A 6,025-nucleotide genomic window follows, 5' to 3' on the forward strand; every position below is an offset into this window, starting at 1 on the left:
CCCAAACCCTTCACTATCTGATCTCTTAATTGGGCCCAGTACTTAGATCACCCCCTCCTACCTTCATGTCCCTGTTCCACAGGGGGTGGCTCAGGGTCATTTGCCCACAATGAAACCTGGATAATGCATACCCCTAACACTCCTGGCTTGCTGTACAGCTTGTGGGAGTCACTGTAATGCTTTCTTGTGCTTACATGTCTTCCATCTCTCTCCACTATTGTAGGTCAAGCAGGCCCTAGGATGGGGTTTGTGGATCAGAGTGTTGAGCAGGGAAGCAGCTCAAAGTTCCAGTCTACCTCCCTTCTATGGCTCTGCTGAAAGCCCCTGGAAATCTTTCAGGCAGAGGTCTGGAACAGGACTGTGTTGCAGGACAGAAGGGCTTTTTTTGTTTTGTTTTTTGTTTTTTTAAGTAGGCCTTATGCCACAGTGTGTGTTAGTAGGACTGCTCCCATTGGAAAGAAGATAAGCACTGACTGTGTATCTCTCTTTCAGCTTCAGCCCTCTACCAACTGTAGCTCTTATCATCGACAGGGGCCCATGTAAGTTTTCCCAGAAGCTTGTCACAGTACTTGAAAGTGCCTACATGCAACCTGTCCTTGGACTATATCTGGCTGCTGCCTGCTTCTTGACAGTGTCTAGAGAAGGTGCTTCACTGTCCTACTTTGCTCATAGCAGTGTAACTGTGGCTGGCTCCATAATTAGTAGGAGCCTCTGATTCTTTGAATAAGGCCAGTTCCAAGCAAAGACTCAAATTTCCTGCTGTGGCTCCCCCAGGAAACATATCTTCTCTTAAGGGTTCCACCAGCTCCTCTCTGCTTGGTCCTGAAATCCAGCTGCCTTGAGAAACCTCCTTCAGGTTGGCTTCTTGGGCTCAGTAAAGTCACATGGACTGGTGGAACTAATGTCCCCATCCTCTGTGCTATAATTTTTCAGTACTCCTGGCTCCAAGCCAGGAGTACTGAATTACCCATCCCAAGAATAGCTCTTGGAGTTAATTGATGCACCCTGTGTCAGTACTAAGCTAAGGGGCTCTGTGAGGAACTTAATCCTGATCACAGCCTTACCCAGCTGCAGTCTAGAAACCTTATGTCCACACAAAACTCACACACATATGTTCATATCAACATTCTCCAGATGACTCAAAGAGAGAAACAATTAAAAAGTCTTATGAACAAATGAGTAAATGAGTCAAATGTGGTCTATTCACACAAAGGAATATCATCCATCCATCACAAGGAATGAAGTAGTTTTTGTGCTACAAAGTGAATGAATCTTGAAATAGTATGATAAATGAAAGAAGGCAGAAACAAAAAGCCAGATAGATTCTAGGATGGCAAATAAAAAGATAAGGCAATTCCATTGAGACAGAAAATAGATAAGTTATTAGCAGGTCTCAGGAGGAGGAAAACTAGTGTTAGACCCCTGAAAACTCAAGTATCCGGGGTCCCACGCCAGGTTCGAGGTCACCCCAATCACCAGGCAGATTCGAGAGCTTGCTGTAAACTGCACGAGGCTTTATTGTAATTTAACGAGCTAATCCCATGTTAGCTCAGCTCTTTCACCCACCCGCCATGGCGGACAGCTAGAAAAAGACGGCTCCTAGGGGCTCCCAAAAGATCTTATAGGGCAGCATAAGGGGAGTGTCTAGGGGTACGCACAGGCTTACGATTGGTGTGCCTCCAGCCTTGGAGGGCTTGCCCTGTGTTGATTGGTCAACTGGTTGTTATGGCCCATAGGCCCTCCCAGGGTGGTTGCTATGCTCTCTACATCATTGCTGTGCGCTTGTCCGTAAAGCACACCCAGGGTTGTAAAGCATAGCGCCACCAGCTAACTTCTGATTGGTTCCTTGTCACGAGACAGGCATCTGACTTTCTAGTTTCTAGGACAAGGTCATAGAAGCACATATTCGGCCATTATGGCTGCCAAAAGGGAAGCTGGTCCCTTCACTAGGAGTAATTCTTTTTTAACATGTAGTCTTTATTTCTAAATTCCTTGGGGGGGGTCAAAATTGATATCTTTTCAATGGAAGGCATTTGTGATAGAGGATTTTGAAAAGCATTCATTTATATTATTGAAAAATTTACTAGGAAGCTCTGAATGTATGCACCACAGTTGTAACCACTTAAGAGGTGCATGAAAGTTACCCTAACCACTGCTCTGCATGTTTTGATTTTGGTTAGTCATGATAAACCTTTAATTAAGAATTAAAAAATAGTTTAGTACTATGTATTGATTTATATAGTAGAGGAGTTAGGCTTAATAGTTCCACATGGGCACTGCTCAAATGCAACCTCTTTTGACCACCCCTCCTCCTTTCCCATATATATATATATATATATATATATATATATATATATATTAAAGATTCATATCTTTATCTTTTCCCCAACATAATATTTTTATTATTTGGGAATTTCACACAACTTGCCCCATCATACTCAATTCCCATTCCTTCCAGATCCACCCTCCCACTCTTGCACCTCCTGACACAAAAATATCCTCACAAAGTCCCATTTATGTTGCCCATAGACCCACTAGGGCATGGTCAAACTCCCAGTGGCCAACCCCTTATAGAAAACTAGGCCCAGAAGCCATCAACTGTGAAAAGCTACATTTCAGAATCTTTATCATAGTTTATGAGAGTTCTCTTCAATGGCTTCCTGTTGGCACCCAGCCCCCATAGGGACTCTAAGAGTTGTTTTCCAGCATAACCACAGGTACCTCCTGTTTTCCTGACCTCACCCCACTGGGATCAATATCCTGTTGTGAACCCTTTGACCTGGGGTTTTTGTAAGTTTGTATATAAGGCTGCTCCACAATAAAGGTGGGAGACATTCTCTCAGAAAGTAAACCAGGCGTCTTGTGGTTCATCCAAATCTGCAGGCTTTCACCCCATACTGGGACTTAGTGGTGGCCAAGGGCAGTCACAGCTTCCTGTCTGGACTGTTTCTTTTTGTTTGTTTGTTAGAAGGGGGTATGTTGTCACAGAAACCTTTAATGTCTCTCATTCTCAGTTATGAGTCTGCAGTCATCAAAACCACTGCAAAAGAAACTTCCTTGTGCATAGCAGCCAGCAGCAGCACAGATCACTGAAATCAACATGGCCTCCAGCAGCAGCATGGGACATCAACATGGTCTCTGTGGGCTCTGTATACATGTGGTGCACAGACACTTGCAAGCAAAACACTCATACACATAAAATAAAAATAAATGTTTTTAAATGTTAAATTACATTTTTTGTTTATGTGTGGGGAGGGCACATGCCATAGCAGGACAAGAGGAAAACTTGTGAGAGTAAGTTCTCTCCTTCTAGCATGTGGATTTCAGGGATAGTTAGGCTTGCTGGCCTGAGATCCATGTTGATCTATGCAGTCTGTGCCTCTGCCTGACGCCTTTGTGATATCCTGAGGATTTGCTGCTTTGGGGTGCCATGCTTATCTAACTGCCGTGTTGAGGCATGTGGTCAGTGCAGTCACTGAGGGCCATGATGTGGATCAGTGATCTTGATAAGAACAAGGGCCTTGTTGATGTCTTTGGCTTGTGTTACCACAGAAGCCCATGTGCATGCCGGTGGTTGGGGCTGCCACCTGAAGCCTGTTAACATTCCTGGTCATGGGAGAGCTTGTTCCACCCTGCTCTCATACAGATACCCTCAGCTGATGGCTTCTGATGGAGAAGCAGATGGAGACAGACTCATCTTCCCTTGGGAGACTGGTCACTAGGAATTTGACCATGCTCCAGTGAATATATGGACAACAAAAAATGAAATTGGTTTTTTGTTTGTTTGTTTTGTTTTGGGGGATGTCATGGGGGAGGGGGAAGGCATGAGAAGACTAGAATGTGAGCACATGGTGTGAGATTCCCAAATAATAAAATTTTTGAAAAGGGAGGAAATTCTGATAGATGCATCAACATAAATGGCCCTGAGGACATGAAGACCTGTGAAATGAGCCAGGCACAAAAAGACAAATATATGAATTCTAGCAGGTCCCTAGAGTAGCCAGATTTATAGCACGTAGGTTGGTGATTGGTAGAAGCTGGGGGACAGGGCAGTTGAGAGTTGGTGCTTCATGGGTGCAGCCTTTTAGTTGTCCAAAATGAACAGGTTCTGGAGTTAGAGGTACTGACAGCTGCCCAGCAAAAGAATCATACTTTCTCCATCTATAGTGATTGAAAGTTTTGCTGGGTGCATTAGTCTGGGTTGGCATCCATGTTCCATTAGCGTTTGAAGAACATCTCTCCAGGACCTTCTGGCTTTCAAAGATTCCATTGAGAAGTCGGGTGTAATTCTGATAGGTCTGCCTTTATATGTTACTTGGCCTTTTTCCTTTGCTGCTCTTAATATTTTTTCTTTATTCTGTAAGTTTGGTGTTTTGATTATTATGTGGTGAGGGGACTTCTTTTTGTGGTCCAGTCTGTTTGGTGTTCTGCAAGCTTCTTGTACTTTCATAGACATATCCTCCTGTAGGTTGGGGAAGTTTTCTTCTATGATTCTGTTGAATATGTTTTCCGTACCATTGAGCTGTATTTCTTCACCTTCTTCTAAACCTATTATTCTTAGGTTTGGTCTTTTCACGGTGTCCCATACTTCCTGGATATTTTTGAAGGAACCAGCTTCCCTTTCGGCAGCCATAACAGCCAAACATGTGCTTGCCATAAACCTGCCTTGGTCACTTAGAGGTCAGATGCCTGTCTCGTGACAAGGAACCCATTAGAAGTCACTAGAAAGTCAGATGCCTGTCTCGTGACAAGGAACCAATCAGAAGTTAGCTGGTGGCGCTATGCTTTACAACCCTGGGTGTGCTTTACGGACAAGCGCACAGCAATGATGTAGAGAGCATAGCAACCACCCTGGGAGGGCCTATGGGCCATAACAACCAGTTGACCAATCAACACAGGGCAAGCCCTCCAAGGCTGGAGGCACACCAGTCGTAAGCCTGTGCTTACCCCCTAGACACTCCCCTTATGCTGCCCTATAAGATCTTTCGGGAGCCCCTTGGAGCTGTCTTTTCTGGCCATCCGCCATGGCGGGTGGGTGAAAGAGCTGAGCTAACATGGGGTTAGCTCGTTAAATTACAATAAAGCCTCGTGCAGTTTACAGCAAGCTCTCGAATCTGCCTGGTGATTGGGGTGACCGAGAACGTGGCCTGGGACCCCGGATACTTGAGTTTTCGGGGGTCTAATATTTTGTGTTAGGGATTTGTTGGACTTGAGATTTTCTTTGGTCAATGACTGTATATCCTCTAGTGAGTCTTCAACAGCTGAGATTCTCTCTTCCATCTCTTGGATTCTATTGGTTATACTTGTGTCTTTAGTTCCTGATCGTTTATCCAGCTTTTCTATTTCCAGCATCCCCTCATTCTGTGTTTTCTTTATTGTTTCTATTTCAGCTTTGAAGCCTTGAACTGTTTCGATTGTTTCCTTCACTTGTTTGGTTGTTTTTCTTGGCTTTCTTTAGATTCTTTAAAAGATTTATTTATTTCTTGAAATTTTTTGTTTGTTTTCAAGTTTTAAGGGACTTTCTCCTTTCTTCTTTAAGGGTCCTATCATCTTCATAAAGTAATTTTTGAGGTCTGTTTCTTCTTCTTCCTCTGTGTTGTGCTTTTCAGGTCTTGCTGGTGTGCAGTCCCAGATTCTGCTAGTGTCATATTGGTCTTTCTGTTGTTGAGTGTTGTGGTGTCCATGCTGCAACTAAGTCCGAGTATCCGGCGAAATCCTGGAGATTTAGTTAAAAGACGTGTGGCCACTTGTGCTATGTGGGTCTTTCCATCTTTATTCATCCTCCTTATTCCAGGGGGAGAGCAGCATTATATACACTTACAGCACAGTGGAAAAACCCCAGGTGTAAGAGCTCATTGAAGAAGAGCTCGTGTTTTCCCAGGTGTAGTGGGGCGAGGCCTGGGCTGTAAGCCAGGACTAAAACACAGGATGCACCTGTGGTTATTGACTGACAAGCAACTCACAGAGACCCTGTGGGGACTGGAGCCCAAGATCTTCCCCTTCTTTATATATAAATTAGTACCTG

Source organism: Cricetulus griseus, chromosome X (genome assembly GCF_003668045.3).
Source record: "Cricetulus griseus strain 17A/GY chromosome X, alternate assembly CriGri-PICRH-1.0, whole genome shotgun sequence".
In the NCBI taxonomy this organism is placed as follows: domain Eukaryota; kingdom Metazoa; phylum Chordata; class Mammalia; order Rodentia; family Cricetidae; genus Cricetulus; species Cricetulus griseus.